A 22019-nucleotide genomic window follows, 5' to 3' on the forward strand; every position below is an offset into this window, starting at 1 on the left:
ATGCTTCTGGTATGTCACCTGGCTGAAGGGACGGTAAGGTATGGGCTTGGTTGAGGGTGCTCCAGCGCAGTATGCTTACAAAAATGTGTATATATACAAAAGCAAGAGGAAGGAATTACATTGCTGTACTGTAACTCCACACCAAAAGAACACATGTTCTTAGAATGATATATTCATTTTTAGCTCTGCTAGAAATTCCTAATTCTCCACTGCTGAGAACTGGTCTGTGAGAGAAAAAAGCTGGCAGCTAATGGGAAGAGGGGGGGGAAAAAAAGAAAAATGGGTATTTTTGACTTATTTCACACTACAGCTTGTTTTGCAGTCATAAGCAATGAGATTCAGTTCAACAAATATGTAAAGTGAGGAAAATCGGCAAATGGAGTGTTCTTCCCGTTTCATTATCTGTATGTCCTTTTGAGTGCTTAAAGCATCCATTGAGGTATCACTAAAATTAAAACCTTTGAAAGTTATATATGAAATCACTGGTAATGTTAAGGTTCACTGTTTTCCAGTGAAGTGTTTACAATGTTTATGGTATTTCTAATGTGCATTAGGATGCTGAGAACTAGACAAAAACTCTTCTCGTAAATGTAGAGTAGATTTACTGGAGCCGGTACGCTGCTGTTTACTGGGCACTTGTGTGCCTGGGGGCCTGAGAGGTTTCTTGTCAAGTTGTGCAGCTTGCGTTTACAGCTAGGTGAGGATGTGCCTTGCCCAGACCTCTGCCGCCGGAGAAAGGAGAAAAGACAGATCTTTGCTCTGTTAGATTACCCTATCGAAAAACTCCGTCCAGGGTTTAACATCGCGTGGTCCCTGAGAAGAGTCAACACAGGTTTTTCCTGGCTTCTCCCTGCACCCTGGGCTGGGTTATAGAGGGACAAAGTCCTGCCACCCCTAACGGCGGGGGGGAATGTGCCCTTGCCTGGCGCACCGCGGCAGCTGCCCCGGGGACGTGGTGCTCCTGCGCGTCCCCAGAGCACACAAGGGAGCCCGAGGCTCCAACAAGGTGATTTATTAAAGCAAGGTGGCTCTTGTGTTGTCTTCCAAAAAAAGAGACTTGGAGTCGGAGGTACCATTTCAGCAATCTCTAATTTTTATTTCCCTTTTTGTTTAACCAGGGTCTGGTCTGTCACTAATTTAAAGTGATTCCATGTTATATCGACTCTTCACGGTGAGCTTCATGGATAAGCACTTTCTTTAAATAATTGAATATGTCGTCTTTTGTTGTGGCAGGTCCCTGCTCACATTTCATCTCATATTCTCCTTCTTTGTGGCACTGCAGTAATGTGGGGTCTCATGGCCTTTCTCGGTGCACCCGTTTGCAGCACAGATTGTTTGGAAAAGTTGCTGGCTGAATGCTGTGCTGCTTTGATTATCTGGAAGGCAAACTGGCATCAGAATAAGACTGTTTCGCTCAGCCTACTTCTGCCGCCTGTGTAAGCTTTGTCAGAGATACAATCGCTTCTTAGAATCACTGATCACCAACTGGCCGTCCCAGAAATGCTCAAACTTTTTTTCTTTTTTGGTGTGGGATAGTCAATGAGTGCCTGTGTATAATGTTCACTCATGGTTTTAAATGCTTTTTCCCAATTGATACAGTAGGTATTGACCTTGCTTTCTGTGTTTGCCCTTGGTTCCTCTCATCCAAGTGATTCCAGTATTGCCCTCCTGAGTATATGCTGTCATCTCTTCACTCTGGGGAGGCTCCGTCTGTCACCTCCTTCCCATGGGGTCCAAGGGCCATCAAGTGTTGAAACCGTGGCAGGCGCTTCAGCGAGCGCTAACAGCGCGGTTCTGGGTTTGGAGGGCCCTTGCGGTTTGGGCAGGACGATCTTGGCGAAGGGGAGTATGGCTTTTCTTGGATGGGCCAGCATAGTTGTGAACCTGACTTTTTCGGCTGATTCTGCCAGCTCCTTCACCTGAAGATAGGTTACACACTGAAACTTCAAGATTGCTTTTTTTCCATTGGAAGTCTAAGCACATCACTGGTGTGCAACGTATACCCTCCCTTATATAGGGGTTGTCTGTGCCCATGGAGGCCTCGCGACTAGCTGGGTCGGTGGGATGTGTTCTGCAAGCTGGTGGTCTCACGTGCTTAAGGACCTGCTTTGCCTTGTTTAACGTCACTAACAAAGCTATTAAAATAAAGTGAAGCCTTAAAAGCAATTTTTGACATTCTTCCTAAATAAATTTCATGAGGCTTAAAATACGTAGTTTATGATAATATCTATGTGTATTTTGTATGAGATGGGGCAGAAGATGGTGTATGGCCATAGCTTCCTGTTTAAAAACTGCATGTTGTGTAAGCATTTGTTTTCCTGTCCATTTTCATATTAATTGTTCTAAAATAAAAATTTTACAACTGATTCTCAAGTCTTAGATGCTGCTGAAAACTTCTATTAGGAATAGATTTGTATAGATGATATTCAGTACTACTTTCAGTGCATGGAAATATACTGAAAGACTATTTTTAGACATTTTACAAGGCGGTCATCATCTTGCTCATCCTATTGCCTGTACTCTCATTTCTTGCAGTTTGGAGAATTTTTAGATTCAAATAAAGGGAAAATTAGGTACAATGTATCAATTTACCTGCAATTTTCAGTCTCCTATTACAACTGCTAGTATTTTTGTAATGGATACTGAGGATAATTTTAAATAAAACTTTTAGGCTTAGTCAATTTGTGCAGTATTTTGGGAGATAAGCTGTTTGTATATGAAGAACTATGCATATTTGAAGGGCATTCATGTAGCCCTCTCGTTTTGTATTGTTTCTCATAATAATAATCGATTATTCTTTAGAAAGGCTGTTAGAAAGTTGGAAGCAGGCAAACATTTGAAATCTGCTTGAAACTCTGGTTAGAAACAAGCCTGGAGTATCGAGCAATCTTTCTCAATATACAATTCATATCGTATTTGTCAGAATGGACAGAAGTCCAGAAAAAACTGATTGGATTTTATGCTCTGCTATAAGCTGTTTCCATGTTTCTGTGTGTGTGTGTTTTCCCCCACCCCGGACCCCACCAAGGGGTCTGCAATGAAACAGAAGCTACATTTTCCTGTCTCCTGTTCTCCCCTTCTGCCTCTGTTTTTGCTTGATTGTTGTTTGTTTCAGGACATTAACAACACCAGCATCAGAATATAAGAAGTGAGAGCTACTAAGTAGGATTACATTAAAATGATGGTTTACTTGAGCTTTTACGTGTGATTAGATGATTATCTGTCTGTGCTAAACTGCAGTAAACCGAGGTCCTTGGCAAGAGAATGCCAGGTTGCTTTTGGCATTCATTAACACTGAGTCCAAGTCGCTGATAAGGTTGTCTAGCAAGAAAAGTGATAGAGAAAAGTAGAGCCTGTGTATCTCATTTTATCATATTTATATCTGAAAATGTGTATTTTTCTGTAAGTCGGGGGAAACTTCCCACAGGACAAAAAATTCTGTAGTTTCTCCTTTATCTTCCAAAAAGAGTGTTGATATGGAACAATTGCAGGCACGATGAAACCCCAATCTTGAAAGTAGGACAGGAGACATTTTCCACTTTCTACAGATCAATCTTTTTGTATCAGAGCAATTGCAGTCCTTTAAAAAAGACTCATGTACTGAAGAAAAATTACATAGTAAATGGAGTTCTGACTCTTGTAGTAACTCAATTCCCTGCTAGTTTTACAATGTAAGGAAAAAAAATTACATGGGCAAAATTACCGCACAACTCTTGTGCTGCCTGTGCCAAATATTGTTTGGTAGATTTTTAAAGAAATGTCCCAGGCTTGCAGCATGTTTACTGCTGCCTTTTAAATTGCAATTTTACTTTAGATTTGTTTGCGTAATCAGGTATATTAGATTACTGCTCCTAAGTCATGTATTTAATTCAGTTTTTCATCTCTGATGGACAAAAATCCTAAAAAAGGGTAAAATAGTCCAAATAATGTGGAAGACAAGCCTGAGAATGGATGCAGATTTTAATATTGAAAGTGCTTGTAGGAGCAGTCCCAGGTACTTTAGGCAAGCAAGAATGTATGTAACCTGGGAAGCTATCAACAAATGAGATTTTATGTAATTTAAAGTACAGCCATTTCACTGAGGAAGCTGGTAATTGCTCTAAGCATAAATCTACAAAGAGAATTTGTGCCAGCTCTGATTTTTCCTGGACATTTACTTATCTTTTATTTAGATTCTGAAACACTTGGAAAATAAAGGCTAAAGTCTGGTAAACATCCATCTGTATGTATGCTTTTACAAAAGATAGCTTTATACGCTAATCAGCTCATTCCTTAATTCAGCTGATTTGCAAAAGTATAGTTTGTGTGTGGGGGGGAATGCAGTAATATATATTATGCCGTAAAAGACTTGCGAGTTTATCTTGACTAGTATGAGAGCATGTTTTTGTATGTCTTTCTAAAAAAAATAAACTTTTAGCATATTTTAACCACCACAAACTCTAGTCAAGAAAAAGCACGTTTAATATTTGTTGGCAATTGGAATTGGAAAATCTGGGTTCCCTCCTATTGAATAATGTGTTCTTAAAATACACCTGGTAGCCGAGTCATGACACCCTTTGAGTTGTTCTCAGTCCTTCCCCTGAAGCGGTGCTTTATAGCTTTATACTCCTTGCTTGCAGCTTAGATTTGTGCCCAGTATGTCTGAATAGATATTATTTTACTTTGCTATTAGTAATGAAATGGAACTTTAAAACAAAACTAGCCGCTGAATATCACAAACTGATTTGGGAGCATTTGTTTTATAGACTCTATATTGTTCTTTCTTTAGCCAAATGGAAACTAATCCATAGCTGGTTTAAAGAAACTTTAAGTTATTTATTCTAATATAGTTAAATAAGTATATCTGTTTCTAATAGTACACATAAGTATTATAAATGAAGCTAATAACATTTCTTGTAATTAAAATTTGGGGGTATGATACTGATTACTTATTTTGGAGAGAAAGAGTGTAAGGAAGTCTGTAAGAGGGTTAAAAACAAGCGTGGTTAATAGATAAAAACAAAAGAAATCAGATGGATTTAAATTGCTTTTAATATAAATTTTAGGAATATGATAAAAATAGGTATAATCATGAAACCTGACTATCATAATATATAACCACAAGGCAACCTTAATTCTAGCATTTCTTAAATTCTGATTATTTGCAAGTCTAAAATTGTTCTAGTGTACTATTTTGGATGGAATGCAGTGTGTCTACATGCTGCTTCCTTTATAAGCTTTTCCAGAAGTGGGGGAAGCAGAAAACAAGAGAAAATATGGAGTCATGAAACTGAATGTAGGGAACCAGAAAATAAGAGAGGGGACATGCAAGTGGACAAAGGGCTAGTGAGGGGCAGAATGTTGTAGAGTGAGAAAACCAAGCTGAGAAAAATGTCAAGTTTCTTAAAATTGTATCAGTTATCTGTTGGAAGATATCCACTAGTTTAGTATGGGAAAGAATTAGAGGAGAGGAAAGAAAGGGTTTGAGAACTGTGGAGGAAATAGCCAGGACTAATTGTGCAGCTGGCAGTTCAACTGGAGAGCTGAAAGGGATGGCAGAACTGAAAACAGAAAAGAGAATTAGTTTGAAATGGCAGAAACGAGCCTGGTTGTAGGATTTGTGGAGATGCACCACAACTTGAAAATTGATATCTGAGAAACAGACATTGGGCTGAGTTTGATAGACTAGCTTTTTGTGGTGGGAAGTGGAAGCAAAGAAGGTCAAGGACAATATCAAATACCCTGTGTGATCTCATAGCTGATCCTGCTTTGAGCAGGAGGTTGAACTAGAGATGTCCTGAGGTAGGGACCTGCCAACCTGAATTATCCTGTGAACCTGTGAATGAGGCATGAGCGGACCTGATGACTGTACTCAGACACGAGGGGTCAGAGCAGGGAAAGAGTCATCAGTGCAATGCCAAATAATTGTGTGCTGGGAAGGGCTGTGTATGAAATGAAGCTAATGTTGAGAAACTAGGGCTGGATGCGACTGGGCTGTGAATGTGGAGGGATGGGCCTATGCAGCCCGTCAGTTCACCGTGTTTGACTGACCGTGGGACAGAAGCAGAGCTTATGGAGGAAATGTAGCCTCTGCTTTTCCTTCTCTTGCCTCTCCTCTTCTTCGGTAAATCTTTGCCTTAAAGAAACTAAGTGATAATGGTTGCAGAGGAGTGCCACCACAGGAGATGTTAAATGGAAAATTGTGTTTGAAATTAAGTTAAAAAATGCCTGTTTCAGTGAATGAGAATGATGAAATGGGGATACAAATCCGTTGAATGATGAGGACATGGCAACCACAAAGCGAAATAAAACAGGTCCTCCCCCTAGAAGCTGAAGTCAGTGAGAATAAATGTGGGGATTAGGAGGAGGGAATGGAAGGAAGCTTGATAACAGAGGTGTTGGTCAAAAGTTTTAACAGCAGTGAAAGCGATGTAGAAAGAAGAATGTAGTTGACCGCAGCACTCAGAAGAGGAGAAACAGTGGGAAGTAGTAGAAGAAATTGGAAGCCTCTGGAATAGAGGTAGAGAAGTTCAACCTTTCCAGCTCTTTTTGATCCATAGCAGTGTCTGCGAGAGAAAGAGAGGGCTCTAATGAAGATCCTGTAGACACATATCCCTCAAACAGTCACTGTGGGAGCCAGTGGTGGGATAAGAGATGAAGAGACTGGGGATAGTGCTGTGTGTTTTTCTTTTTTTTCTTTTTTTCTTTCTTTTTTTTTTTTTAGTGATGGAGTGGGTGTTCCTAAAACAAGTGAAGTAGAGTAAGAGGGGTTTAGGTGTAAGCTATGGGGTAACTATACAAGAAAGGTATAGAAGGAAATGGAGGGAGAACCAGAATTTGGGCAGGTAACAGTGAGGAGATGGGCATTTTACATGGATAATTTTGATAGCCGTGTTCTGTACGGCAGGACCTACCACTGTCCAGTGCATGAGTAAAACCTCTTCCTCTGGTAGAACTGGCAAACAGAAAACACTTTCAGCTAGATGTTCTCTTTCAGTGTGGGAAGGGTTGTTAATCATAGACCTGTCAGGAAAGCTGAGTCTAGAGCCTTGTGGGCTCCACAGTCAGAGAAACCAGAGAACACTTTAAGTTACCAGTAGCGTATTGAAGCTCTGAAATATGAAATTAACTGCTAATTTTCATAGGTCACGCTCTTTCCCATAAACCAAACTCATCTGCTCTCCCAGGGGGAGGTAGAACAACTGGGCTGACTTCTCATTATCTCTTTCTGTGGCACATCCTTATTGAATTACTGCCAGGTAGATGTAGCAGATGCTCATCAAGCCACGGCAGGACTCCTCTGTTAATTGAACTGTAATGGGGGTGACAGCAGGGAAGGTCAGGATGATAGGACCAGTGATGTAACGTGAACTCTGGTAGGAACAAGCTGCACAGGCAATTGACCTTGCTTAAATAATATTATACTAAGGATTTTTATTAGTTGATATCATTATGATTATTTTTTCGTATTAATACTGCGGTAGTGTCTGGGACCCCTGCGTGGATCATATTATATTGTGTTCAGGGCAAATATCTTTCTCTCCCTAAAGAGATCAGACTTTGCAATGTGATAGAGTGAGTGACTATAGGAGAAAAGAAATATGAATGGAAAAGGTAATAAAGACAATATTTTAAAATAGATATATAGTTTTACCCAACCAATTGCTTCAATTGATTTAAAGAGTAGTGTCTGTCTTTTTGACTACCTTTATGATGACATGGTATCTTTGTTGTCATCATGCACAGTTGATCTCGGGATGAAAGCATGTCCATCTTTAAATAAATGTGTAGGAGTTGTTATTAATAGCTTTTCATATGAAAAGCACGTTCCTAAATCTGTTTTTGTGGCTTTTACAAATTTCCTGGGAGTGCCTGACCTTCAGGCATGCATCCTAATGCCATGTTGAAGCCAGAAAAATCTATCTGATGCTTCTTCCACTCCAGAGGAAGTGATGGGAGCTTGCGACCGGTTTGTGTGTCTCCTGGGCGCTGCAGCTGGTGACATGAGGTCTAGGGAGCCTTTTCTGAAGACCCTCTCACAATGGCATAAGAGGAGGTTTGGTATAAGCAGTGATTCACACAAAAATAAAGTCTGGGGGCCAAATGCTACCTGTGTTACAAGCCATATTGTGTTACCACTAGGATGTTGCAGTGAGTTTGTATGGTAATTTCCATAAATTGGATTTAAAGCATAGTGTTTGCATATTGGCATTTGTGCCTTGTTTTTAGAAGCAGTTTTTAGAAGCAGAATTCTTTATATCTGTGCCAGTCTTTCTAAGTTTTTTCCATGTGTGTTCAGCCTTTGCTTTGTCGGTTTTTTTTGTTTTTTAACATAACACCATTTTTTTTAAACCTTTTAATACATGGTGTATATACAGGCCAATTTGCACTGATGGCAGGGAAATCTGCTGCAAATTGGCTGGCAGGAAAGTGAATGATCCATAGCAAGGCATCACAAAATGTGTTTAACTTATTTTGACAACTCTAGCTTTAATTATTTAAAGTACGTGTTCTTCCATGAGACCTTACTTATACAGGGTATATACTGTAGAAATAATGAAGCCTTGCTTGTATGAGATCTCATTACAACCCTTCACTGTTGATCCTTGATAGGAAATAAAGAACTACTGCTTCAGTATTTGATTAACAGCGCTCCTCTATATAGTGTTATAGCGTGGCATTGTGCTCCGTGTTTTCTCCTTTCCTGCGAGTTCATACTTTGCATTGAAGTAAACAGCTGATGGCAGAGGATGCTTTGGAATAAATGTTTATTTCAGCACTTTGAAAATGAGTTTTTGAAACGGAATTTATCTTGTGGATACATGTGCGTCTGTTCATATTAACTCATTCGTGCATAGACCAGAGGATATGTAGCGCGAGCTGCAAAATAGTAAGGACAAAAATATAGATACAACTACTGTTGAAAAGATATTATTGTTAATGTAGGCATTACAGCAGAAGGAAACTCTATATATTCAAGAAATATTGAACTTGACCTCTGCATTTTTGTACAGCCATATAACAGCACACTGTGGATCAGGGTTATTTTGGCCATAGTCACCAACTGGTGGAGTTCAGTTTTGAACTCCTCAATACTCTCTCTGGAACTGAATATCAAGGTAAAATTGTAGCATTTTTCCTGCATCTCTCTAGCTAATTTGTTTGGTCAGTTGCTTAGATATGTACATGCACTCAGTTGCTCTCGTTGTTGCATGAAAGTGTAGAATATAGAATTTAAATTAGAGATAAGCTTCAGATGCGCCACTCCTGTGGCAGGCTATACGCTAGCAAGAGGCAGCTCATTTTTTGCAGGAAAGCCGCGTGAGCCTTATCACTGTGCCTGACATCCGCTGTCGAAATATCGTGGAGATGGAGGTGAGCATCTTATTGTGTCTCCCTCTCCGAATGGCAGCACGAAGAGCTCTCTGCTCGCAGGAGCTCGGTCATGTCCTGCAGCGCTTGGAAAGACCAGAGCTGAGGGGGAAGCAGATGGCCCTTCCCCTACGAAACAGAGCTGAAATCTTTGCTGAGTTCGTATGCTTTGTGATACTCCATCGTATTATTTTGACCTTCTGCTTAAGATTGATAAGCTCTGTGTGGTGGCCATGTTCCACTGAGGGGGAGGAAAAAGACCTGACCTACAACCTGTAATGCCATATTCATGTCAAATAATATAAAGTAATGTCAGAATGCAAAAGAAAATCACTGCAGTAAAACCGTTTAATTTCTGTGAACTGAAAGCACTTTAATGGGGATGTGAGGAAAATCTGCCGTTGTTCCTGCAGCAAAGGTTATGAGGTGGGTTTTTCTTTTCTTTAACTGTGTTGCCTTATAATTTGTGACTTCAAAGCCTTCCATTTTCGGTGTGAACGGTCAAGATGCTAAAGTAGGGAGTTTGCTCTGTGCCGAGTCTGATTTCCAGGTTTGCTTGTTAAGGGAAAATAATTTAAAAAGTAGTTTTCAAATGGTATTATATTGCTGAATGTGCATTATATGCGATGTTTTGCCAGTGAAGAGAGAGTAACCCTCTTTGAACAACAACTTGCAGTAACACTTACTGCAATAGTGTTGGAACCAGTGCCAGCTCTCTTTCCCTTTGTTGTGTTAATTGCAATTCAAAAGTAATCCAAGATGTATGCAACTGTGACTGCAGTTCTTAGATATAGCTAAGTTTAAAGGACCTTTAATTCATCCAGTGCCGATGCTAAAAGATACAGCAGAGCAGTAAATTGATAACGGACTCAAACTTCTCCCTAAGCAATGAAAAATGAACGAAGAAACTTTGTTTTATTTTCAAAGCCATAAGGTTTTGCTGTGACCCAAAGTACATGCCATAGCATGAAACATCACTGAGCTTATTTCTGTCTTGTGTCCCGCTGTGTTGGCTGACAAGCGCAGCACAAAGAGGCATCCATGGGTGGCTGCAGAAAACTTATATACGTTCAGAGATAGACTTCGTAAGTTTATAGGAGTGAACTCCGTTGAGGGCTATCAGGTGCAAAGATCTCCTTCGTCTTGACTCGAAGTGCATAAGCTGGGAATAGCAGGGAAGTATAAGGAGAAATATCATTTATGCATATTCTGTTCTTACGCTGTACCCTAGGCATTTCGTATCGGCCTCTTGTCAGAGGCAGGATATAGGACTACACAGGTACTTGGTTTGACTTGTTACAGCTGTATATTATGTATTTAAGTAAATATATGAAAGTGTACAAACAGTGTGAAAAGATTACTTTTAATTAAAGTTATTGGACGCTTTCTGTGTTCTGCTGCTGAAGAAATGTTGGTGCCAAAGTTCACGAGCAGAAACCTATTAGCAGTTTTGAGCGTTATGGTCTTATTTTCTCTGTGCCTGTTCCTGGTGTGAGAAGTATGATAAAAGCTTGAAGGGTATTAGTGAAGGTAAATTAGTTTACTTTGAGCAAGAAGACATAATGCTGAGATCCCCCAAAAGTCCACGACAGTTGAATGCAATGGAAAATGCCAAGGCTGGCATAGCCTTCAGGTACTCATAGTTGTGACTGATCCGCGCAGAAGGAAGTGTTGGGGTGCTCCTCACCTGCTGAGCATCATTCGCCCTGCTCTCATCTGGCAGAGGTGCTGGGGAAAAAACTGTGTGGTTGTGCAATTGAGGAATAATCAGGACGGTGCCGTTCTTTCATGAACTTTTGAAATCTTGCATTTGAAATCTCTCTGCTCTTTTGACAGAGTGCAAGTCATATGCATACAAATGAAAACAGTTTTGCTTCAGCTGTGTTTGTTTAACTGATCTTTTGAACTGGGTTCCTCAGAAAAATTTGAAATCATATATACTTTTTATTACTGAAAGTCAAGCGTGCTTCCATATAATACATTGGAAGCACTTAGAGTGAACTAGATGCAACAGCAATATCATTCCAGGGAAGAGTTCTGTTCTATCGTTGTTTTAATTAAAGTCATTCTGCTGATGGAAAGTCTATTCTCTGGTGTTTTCTTTAATGTAGTCATAATGCATCAGTTTGAGCTCCATGTCTAGAACATCTTTCATTATAATCCACTTAACTAAGTTTATAATTAAACTCCTGAATTCAAACCTGCCTTTGTTATGTTTTAGGATGCACAAAAAGTAAAGCAGGAAAACTTAGGTTTCATGGTTTTTATCCCAAATAAATCAATGTAAATTAAGAAACACTTCATTGGCAGTACAATAGCTTCACATTCTTGCTTTTAATCCCCAGGATTTTCCGTAGCTCTGAGAGAAGAAACAGGTACTATTGAACAGAAAAAAACCCATGGAGTAATTAATAGGTTCTTACAATTAAACTATAGGAATCACCAAAAGACCGGATTTTGCAAATGTAACTGATAAAGACAGTGAGTACCTACTAGGTTTTTCAGCAACTAAACGTTGAGAAAACTTGTTTATACCTGAAAAAGGATCAGACTGGATATAGGTTAAGCTTTCCCTGGCTCGAGGGGCTGGGATCCTCAGGAGGGAGAGGCCAGAAGGAAGGTAGAGCTCCCTGCTGCTTTGCCCCCTTGCCGACTGGTTACTGGGGGAAGCATGGGTGCGAACTGGAGCATGAACGCAGCGAGCAGTATGCAAGCTTACTCCTAGTCCGAAGCAGGCTGTTTTAGACTGTCTAGTAATCGTTTGTAATTATCTTCCATATGTAGATGTATTAACAGCAGATGTTCTCTTAGGCATTATTTACCCTTGCAGTTATTGTAGGAAATTACCAAAGAATTATGCAGCTTAATATTTTGATTCCCTATGAGTGACTGCTTACGACAAAAATGGTCACAGGCAATTGTCAACCAAATCTATAAATCTGGAGCGTTTGCACAGTGTGTTTTCATCCCGGATTTTAAAATGCTTTTGGAAGGAGCATAAATGTCCTTAACTGAGGTTTGCAGATGAAGAGGTAGGGGTATAGAAAATCAAGCTACCCTTCTCATATATGCAGAGTCACTCCACTGAAATCAATGGGAGTACTTGTAGAATAAAGTATTAGTGTCAGAATGTGACCTTGAGTGGTTTTTCACACAGTTTGACACAGCTGAAAATAGAATTTAGGGTGCCTGTGCTTTAACCAGAAGCCTGTCTTTCTCCAAATGTGTAAGTGGAAGATTCTCTAGTGTTTATTTTTCATATGGAAATAAAGGCAGTTTAGTTTAACTGCATTTAGTATTACATTAAAAAATTGGGCAGTATGCACATATACCCATGCCATATGCACTTACATGTAGGATCTGTTCCTAGTCTGATTTATATGGGTGTGCAAACATTTTCATTTTTTTTAAACTTAGTATATCTAAAATAACTAGTAGCCTTTTTTTGGAAGACGTATGCCCCAGCGATGGTCTACAGTGTCTGTGGGTGGTTGTGGGCCAGGCATTCTGCTGATTTTAGAACAGAATAGAATGAATTTTTTGGATAACAGTTTTTTGAGAAGGTGAGACAGACTTACTGCTACCTGGGGATAAAGAGTATACTATAAAGGACCAAATTGTCTTAGAGTATCGCAAGTAGTGGGTTTGTGCTGTACGTGGCAGGCATACAGTTACATAATTGCTATTTACGTTTGTGTTCAGAAAATTTATTCATGATTAATGACGCTTATCTTTGTACTAGATACCTGCCAGATGATTTATAGCCAGATATAAGATCTGCAGTTTCTTTTTTTGTTGCTATTTAAATTGTTTGGGATTATTCTAATTGCATCATGTATTTTAAATGAAGAGCACTGTCCAGGTGTCCTTGTAAGCATATTCTTCTCATAGAAAAATATGAGAAGAATATGCTTACAAGGACACCTGGAAAAAGTAGGTCAGATTTACCTGTGATGTGGAAGGTTGTCACTCCCGGTGAACTTGAGAGGAGTTTAGTTGATGTATAACATGGCTAAAATCATATCTTAGATTCAAATCTGTTTAAATTGATTTTTTTCTAAGTTCGCTAATAAATACTGTATAAATGTTGGAACAGAGCCAGACTGAATTTTCGTAAACCATTGAAATGGTGCAGAAAGTCTAAAGAAATATCGTGTCCTGCAGATACTTGCAGAAGCAGCAACTGGTCCCTTTTCCAGCAGTGCAATCTGTGTAGACTGGGGAGTAAAAATTGGACCATCAATCTTTTGTCTTGCGGTGTTGGATGCTTCTGAGGACTCTGATGTTTCTTGGATTAGCACAGTGACTGTTACGTGGAAACATCTGCTGCCGAGCGCTCGGCTGTGTCTTGCGGTTGTCTGCACAGTGGGCTGGGAAACGGGAAAAGTTTCAGGGAGACTTTTTTTCTTCACCCAGCTACGCAGGGATTAGGCCAGGATTTGACTGCTGGGTATTTCATTGAGGTTCAAAATTAAATTAAATTTTGAACTTTTTAGAAAAATAAGATGTTTGTAAACTCTGTGCATATTTATTCATTTATAACATTGACACTATACTTGAATAGCTTGTTTTCAGTAGAAATTTAAGTGTCTAAGTGAAAGTCTGTTCTTTAAAACTAGTTTTGTTCAATTCTGTCATTAATGGAATTAGCAGAGAATGAGATAATGCTTCAAGATCATCAGAAAACTTGCACATGTCGTTTTCAAAACTGCCTTGTAACTAATGGATGAGGATAGCCTTATTTTTCTGACCAAGATGCCATACGAATGGAACAAAATTAAGAGGATGCTTGTGTCTAACGCTTCAAATGTGAAGAAGACAACAGTGGGTCACCTCATTATTTTAATTTCATGAGAATCTATTAGTGCAGAAGTTTACTTTGCCAGGCTTGTATTCTAAAGGATATTGAATAAATCCAGATAATCAGTTTTGGAAGAGCAAGATAATTTTCAGGTAAAGCATGCATCTTGAACAAATTTAAGCAGTTACATGGATTTAATCATGAGTAGTCTCAATGAAGTCAAATTTTAAAATATGAATTTCCATTATTTTTTTTTTCTTTTTCTCCTCTGTATTTGCCAATTTACAGCTAGCCATGCTGACACATTTGGAAGCTGAGATATACTGTAACTAAATTTGATGTGAAGTGTTGGTGGCCTTCATAATGTAATTTATTCATGTTTCTGTAGATAGCGTATGTTGCCTGTGCAATAATTTTTTTTATCGTATCAGGACAGAACTGCTCCTGTTCCAAATTGTGTTATACAAACTGAGATACACAGACAAATTTTTATTGTGCTTACTGTGGTGTAAGCCAGTGGACTCTGCTGAGTTTTGCTGGTGTAGGTGAGATTAGAATCAGTCTCATGGTGTCTAATTTATTTCTAGTTTTTCTGACTTAATGTAATCTCTATTCTTGCTCCACAGGGAGTAGCAGTCTGTTATCTTTGTCGCTTGCCCAGAGAATGAACATATGTGAAACCCCTTGTTTTGGGCAGGAGTCTGCTACCCTCGGGGATTTACTGCTGTTTACTGACCCTTTTAACGCTGAGAAGGAGGAAGTATATTTAGAAAGAAGCTGATTAGTGCTCCTTGCACTTCATTAAAAATCTCAGCATCTTTATCAGCTGTTGCTGAGTTTTCCTTGGATTTGCCCTTTCCGTGCCTGGAGCTGTGCAGGACATGTTGTGTTTACTGTGCTCTCCCGGGTCTGGAGAGCTGCCCTGCAGCTCGCACGTGTTGTGCGCGCCGCGTTGGGCACGCTGGCCCTGAGCCAGCGCTTACCTTGGAGCATCTGCCTAACTTCTTTGCTTGCATCGCACTTCTGAGCGTGAGCAGTGTTGGAGCCAATGTCACTAATCCCGTCTCTTTCCCCGACAGAAAGCTGGTGACTCTGTTTGCTGACTGTCATACGTGGTACTTGTAATGCTGAGGATACTAGGGGAGTCGCTCATCCGCAACTCTTCTTTCTGAGGTGAGCACTGACTTCAATGAGCGATGGCCAAAACCAACCAAACAAAAAACGCCCCACTTAACTGCAGGATGGCTCAGAGCCGCGCTCTCTCTCTTAAGGTCTTCTCTCCTGCGCTTGTGTTGGGGTAACATCCTTCTGCCAAGGAACGGAGCCCTCGGTGGCTCGTGGCTAAGAATGCCCAAAGTTTCCGAGCTTCACGTGGGCTTCTTACAAGGCCCCCTGATGGTCTGCATTGCGCCCTTGAAGTGTCGGGACTCCGCAGATCACGTTCTAAATTAAATGCGAAATTCTAAACCCTAAATTAACCCAGAAAACATGAGAATGCAATAAACCTGTTACGTAGCCTGCATTACTGTGTTTGTTCAATTTGACAGGTTTTTCAGGTCGTGCAATTTGCTGCTTGTATAAAACATGAGAATGAACTAAACCAGATAACAGATATAACATTGTATATACCATTGCAGTTAGTCAATATCTGATTAAATATAATTACATGAATTGATCATGACAGTAAATGCTTCAAAGTAATTTAAATACAGTTTAAAATTAAAAGTTTTACTGTATATTCAGTATATACTATTTTCAGGTTTATCTTCAATTTCTTATCAAGAACTATACTGTGTATTATGTATTATAACAATGTTGCTTTTCATAAGGTTAGAAATGTAATGAAATTTTCTCCACTAAACTTGTAATAACTGATAATTTTAATGAAAATCACCAAGATTATGCTAGTGAAGACAAATGTCGAAGACGGATCTTACCTCTCTGCTTACCCCAATATGCATGTGACATTTTTACCTATAAAAGTAGGATTAATCAGTAATAACAAGTAGAGATGTGCTGAGAATATAAACATGATATAAATACAAAAGTTATTATATAAGAAAAATTTAATATGTAAATTTACCTCAGAAAGTAGCTCTTGTTTATCGAGTGTGGCATGTACTGTGAACATGTTTTGATATTTCAAAGCTGTTTGGATTCAAAAAAGGTATCTTGAAACTTGCATAAAACAAAAAAAATCCCCCTAAGCAAGCAGGTAGTTGGTATATACCTGGGTAATTCCTGGTTTTCCCTTCCAAGCTGGTTCATCATGTACTCATAAGCAGTCCCCTGCTTCCCTGAATTTCCTGCTGTATTTCTCATGTTATTTCTGTTAATACTATGTTAATACATTGTATGGAGCTAAAACATTTCCAGATCTGGTATTTCAGTTGTCAGTGATCTTAAAATGTAGGACATGGGATCTATATTCAGAGCTGAATTTTGCCCCTTGAATCCATTCCCAGCTTTGGTTTAATCTGCCTATAACGTGATAATATTCATGCTAAAGATAAATTAAATCGTAAAAAGAAGGGACATGTGACACACTGTTATCAGATCCCTTGTCATTTATTTGCACTGGCAGATCTTTTTTTAAGAACTTGCTAAAAGCCCTTACAATGGCTGTCTTTGTAGGATGGGACTGCAGGCCCTCTGGGAGCTGCCAGTCTCTCCCTCGCTCTCTCCCCCTCCAAGTTGAGCCTCTGTAACAGTCTTGTCCTCAGTGAATCAGGCACACAGGGACTATGAAATATAGTGCCAGCACTTTACCCTTCGACTGAGCCTATTGCCTTGGTGTTATAAGTCTTCTAAGAAACTTTCTTTTGATTGATTATAGGACTGAAGAAGACAAGAGACGGTATTATCTGAATTATGCTTCTACAACAGACCTGGGTTTCTCCTCACTGGGCATGGCAAAGCCTGGGGAAGTCCTTCCTTTTATTTGTATTTTTACTGTTACAAGCGGCTGATCTGGAAGCCAGGAAAGATCATCGGTTTATCTGGAAAACAGGTAGGAAAAAGTTGTGTTGGCTTATTTACTATGCATTTTCTGCATTTGAGGATGGAGTGCTCTTTCTCCATTCTATTTTATCATAGTAAGAAATAAAAAAGCCTGATAATGTCTTCTGTTTATAAATTTTTTTAACTGAAAAATGGGTGTTTTATTTTTTATTTTAAATTAGTAATCTTCATTTTTATTGCAGTGTTATGCACCTGAGTGACCTTAGAATAGAATTTTGGACTCCTTAGTGCTTTTAATCTAAAAGTAAAAAACTTATCAGATACTGATGTCATCTGAATGTTGCTTCTTTTGAAATATTTAATCATTTTCTTTTCACATTTGAATGAAAAGGTCACACCAACACCTTTCAGAATGAACTGAGTCAAAATTACATATTCTTGGTTCATATACCCATATTTAGCATTTCATTGGTATATTTAGTGAATTCCTCCTGTCCATCAATCAGATTGGATGCATGCAATGTTTGAATGTCCAAAATTGGATGCACACAGTGTTGAAAACTTTTTCTTGGAGTCGTATTGATAACACTGAGATCCTTAGTGCTAGGAAGGAGATAAAGAAGAGATGATAGGATAAAAATGCATAAAACCAAGCGTGATACATGGTTTGTAAATCACATGCTTATTTTGTAGCATAACACGAGAACAAAGACTGTTCAGTGATATGGAAGGACTGGCAAATTCAGGAAATCTTTACTCAAAGAAAGTACTTGATCAGGAATAGGCAGTTGGGCTGGGGGATTCATTGCTCAGGAATACCACTGAGGCCAAAGACATACCAAGATAAAAAAGGCTTGTCCATTTATGGCCAAGCAACAGGGTGGTTAAATTTGATAAAAACATAATATCCCCCCTTTTGGGGGAGGAAATGCTTTTTTTTTTGGTTTGTTTGTTTATTTCTTTTTTAATCATAGTACAAGAGAAGGTAATAGACAGAAGTAGCCACATGATGAAACGATTGTCCTGGGAGGGTTCCTGCCCTTCTGATAGGGTTACTGCAAGTTTCTCGTCTTAGCCGCTGCAGAGGGGCACAGTGCTGGTTAGGCAGGATCTGACAGAGTATTTCTAAACAAATTTTTCACAAGATTGTGCATGTAAAATGAAGAGGAAGTGAACAGCAGCACAAACTGACAAACTGTCTTTCTCCAATTCACTGTTGTATACATGATTTTTGAACAAGCTTTGAAAGGTAGAGGTGTTTTCTTAAGGACAAATTAGACCCTTCTGTTCTATTATACTTCTCTTCAGATCTGAAATGTATTGTACCATCAGTCTTTAGAGGTGTGCATAGGAATTCGTAAAACTTTATTTTGACTTCATGATTCTAGCTGACAGTAAAGAACTACTGATGCTTCAAAAACTGATGCAGATATATTTAGAACTAAGAAAAGATGGTCACAAGCTTCCATGGACATGTGATACTGTGCTCTGAAAGTCCAGTGATGTGTCCATCATGGAGCTCGTAGCTCGTTTTCTGGATGCAAGAAAAAAGAATGTGTTGGTTCTCATGTCTCCCACAGTGACATCTCAAGGCTAGTTTTAAAAAGGTTGAATCCTGAATTTTTGTGCACTTTCTCTACATATGTAATGATTAGAGGTAGAAAACAGTGCTGTGTGAAACTTTATTTCTGAATGAAAATAATTTGTGAATTTTGAGCCGCATCATTTATCTTGTTTGGCAAAAAGAAAGGGTTTCAAGTTAAGTCTAAATCCTTTTATATTTGTAAACAAAATTTTCATTTTTGTTTAGGAGTATTTTTTTTGAAAACTTGATTAAAATTTACTAAAGTTGAAACCAAAAAACATTTAGTTTTTTTTTGAAATGAAGAGTATGTTCACCCAAGACATTTTATGTTTTGCTAATGAAACAAGGTAGTATTTATGAAGTTAACAAAGTAGCTCTGCAGTAGTGAAAAAAGCATTTCTAAATCCTGAATCTCAGTCTTTTATAGTTGTTCTAAGAAATAATACAACTGGCTGAAATTTATCTTTACTGTCTGAATGTATATTTGTTTTGGGAAAATCTTGACAAAACGGTGTTAGGTATCTTTTACAGTGTCATGACATAGAAAATAATCTCTAATGACTTTTATTGGATAATTCTGGCATTATGTATGTGTTGCAGATTTCATTTCAGAAGCATTTAGGAGCATGTATTTTAAAATAAAATGCAGTGACCTTGAAATTAATTACAGAAGAATGTCAGTAGATAATTGCATAACTCTGCCATCAGGATTGCATATGTGGTTTGCTTTTGTATGCCTTATTTTTTAATTTTTTTTAACTTAGCCTTACATGGTTTTTCAGGAAGAGTTAATCACAATGGTGCATTCTTCTTGCAAGAGATTACAGTAAGATGTTTTGGGAAGAAAGGGATGATAACTTGGATGGAACAAGTGGATCCGGAGAGTCAAGGTGTTAACATAACCTGTTGCTGTAGGATATTAGTAATATAATAACTTTGGGATTTAGAGTCTAGAGATATTGGCCTAGTTTGTGTCATATATAATAGAAGAATTCATGCCACACTTTGAGGACCAGTGTGTCCAATACAAAAAATAAATACAGAGCATACTGAAGCTAATATTAAGTAGTTTTTAATGTCAGAACTGAGCAGATCCATTCTGATAGAAAGAAAACCTGTGTTTACTGCCTTTTTCTACTGAAATGGTCTTTTATGAGAAATGAGCAATTCCTAATGGGAAAAAAGATAATCTGTTTTGTTTTTAAACCTTGAATTGTCTGTTGCAAGCATGGCAAGTTAATTACTTGCTTTAGAGAAATTCAACTTATTATTAAAATGCTCCATGCTTTGTAATCAAATGAGAAGATTATAATTTATTGGAAGCTGTGGCTTTAAGACAGTGAATTTATAGGTGCTCTAGTGGCGTTTCCTGGCAGTTAGGAGTTCAGAGGCACGTTCTTAATGGTGATGCCAAAAAATGCACTGTATCAGCACTCTGGTGTATAAAGCAGTTTTTTTTTATTTTTACCTAAATTCTTGTCTGTATCTAATGAAGACTCATATATTTTCACCCTGGGCATGGTGGTCTTGGTGTAGATGAGAGCAGTTGTATTGAAGTCACTGCATCTGCAAACAAAATTGGCTCTATATTTCTAAAATTTAAGAGCTTGGCAGAGTGGTTTTGGAATAGATTGTACATACTCTTTCCTCAGCTATTCAAAGAGTTAGCACTTGTATTTTACTTGTTTGTGGCCTTTTAAAAAATCAGATATTTTTAGCTCCTGGTTTTCTAGAGGATATATTAATATCTAAATATCTATATACTGTATCTTTTGGTTTCAAGATATTTCTTATCAGATACTTATTTTGTGACCACCAGCCAAACATGAAAGCGATAATTATACCAATTAAATTACTCAGCGACCTTAAGTAGCTGAATAATTTTTCAGCACTTGCTCACTAACAAAGCAGTTCTAGTGATATAATCTTGAGAAAATGTAATTGGTTTTAAACCCTTGTAAATTAATATTGTTTAATGTGATATCCAATTAGCAATGTGCATATTTCACCATGTTAATTTTCTTCATCTCTTGAATGGTCCTAAAAGTGCTTGGGATTTCTTTAATGCAGATATGACAATGTTATAATAATGGCCACTCAACCTTTTAAAACTGTAAATAGAATATTACTACACACGAATCCTCAACATTAGTTTTTATTTTGTGGAGAAACTCTGAAATTAAGTTCTTCAGTCTAAAATACGTGCAACACAGGAAATCCTTCAGGTGTCTTACAGCAAAGGGACTGATAATTAGGATTACAAAATGCTTTGAAGAGATCCATAAATCACTGTTGGCAGAAAAAACAGCCCTTCCCAGAGGCACTTGTAGTTATATTGGCAAGTTGCATTCTCACTATCACTTCTGATGTCTTTAGCTCCTCTATAAACCACACATCAGTAACAGCGCATGTGCTGTGTCCCCAAAATGTTATCAAAATTGAAAGGAATAAGAGATGTATGCCATGAAGGTGACTATCAGAGCTACAGCTGTGATGTAGCTTTTTTTAGTACAGGGAGTATTATTAAAATGCTTTTGTATCGTGAAGCTATTTTGATTTTTAGGGAAAAGTTCTCAAAATTTGGTAAAAATGCTGTTTAACATGGAAATAATATACTGTATAGTACAGAAGGGAAGAAGAGGTCAATTAAAAATCCAGATGGCCTGTCCCAGTGACTCCTTCATCTGTAATTCAGTCCATGAAATAGATCCCAATGGGCTTGCAGGCCAGGAGGGACGCGATTACTCTCGTGATTGGGAAGATGCTGGAACTAAGATGTCAGACTGGGAAATAAACTTGTAATGCAGCTGATCACAGTAGGAGAGATTTTACCTGAAGAATAAACCATTAATGGTTTTTGGTATTTGTGGACTTACAGGTCACCAAACCTGTCTTCCAGAAGTTTTATTGCCACAGGTGAACACGCAAAACTTTCGTCAGAGTTATTACCAGTATCTGAAAGGGATTCTTAAAAAAAAAAAAAGTTAACCATTAGTTTTTGATCATTAGTCTTCAGGCACAATCCATAATGGAAAGGGTATGAAATCAAGTTTTCAGAGAACATCTTCTAACGTTGAGGAACCTTTGAACTACTAGTGAATGTGGGTGAGCCAGTTATGAGTAAGATGAAAAAGATCTTTTGTTCTCTCTTCTCAGATAATACTGCTCTAAAGTACCCTTTCTCAGGATCTTAATTTCAGGAATACCAAGTGCTAGTTTGGAGGTGCCTTTGACCTTACATGTTAAAAGACAAACTTTTACCTAAATACACCAAGTGTTAAAAGGACTCCACATCTTTATCTTCAAAGGACGGTAGATCTC

At 38.4% G+C, this 22019-nt stretch overlaps 1 long non-coding RNA gene across 1 annotated transcript in view; it reads left to right on the forward strand.

Moving 5' to 3' along the window:
• Positions 1–15285: 15285 nt before the first annotated feature.
• Positions 15286–22019, forward strand: part of LOC136992323 (uncharacterized) — a 34692-nt gene continuing 27958 nt past the window's right edge. The window contains exons 1-2 of the long non-coding RNA XR_010884510.1: positions 15286–15325; positions 16989–17162. This is a non-coding gene — a long non-coding RNA (uncharacterized lncRNA). The remainder of the gene's footprint in view (positions 15326–16988; positions 17163–22019) is intronic.

This window comes from Apteryx mantelli, chromosome 6 (genome assembly GCF_036417845.1).
Source record: "Apteryx mantelli isolate bAptMan1 chromosome 6, bAptMan1.hap1, whole genome shotgun sequence".
Lineage (NCBI taxonomy): Eukaryota > Metazoa > Chordata > Aves > Apterygiformes > Apterygidae > Apteryx > Apteryx mantelli.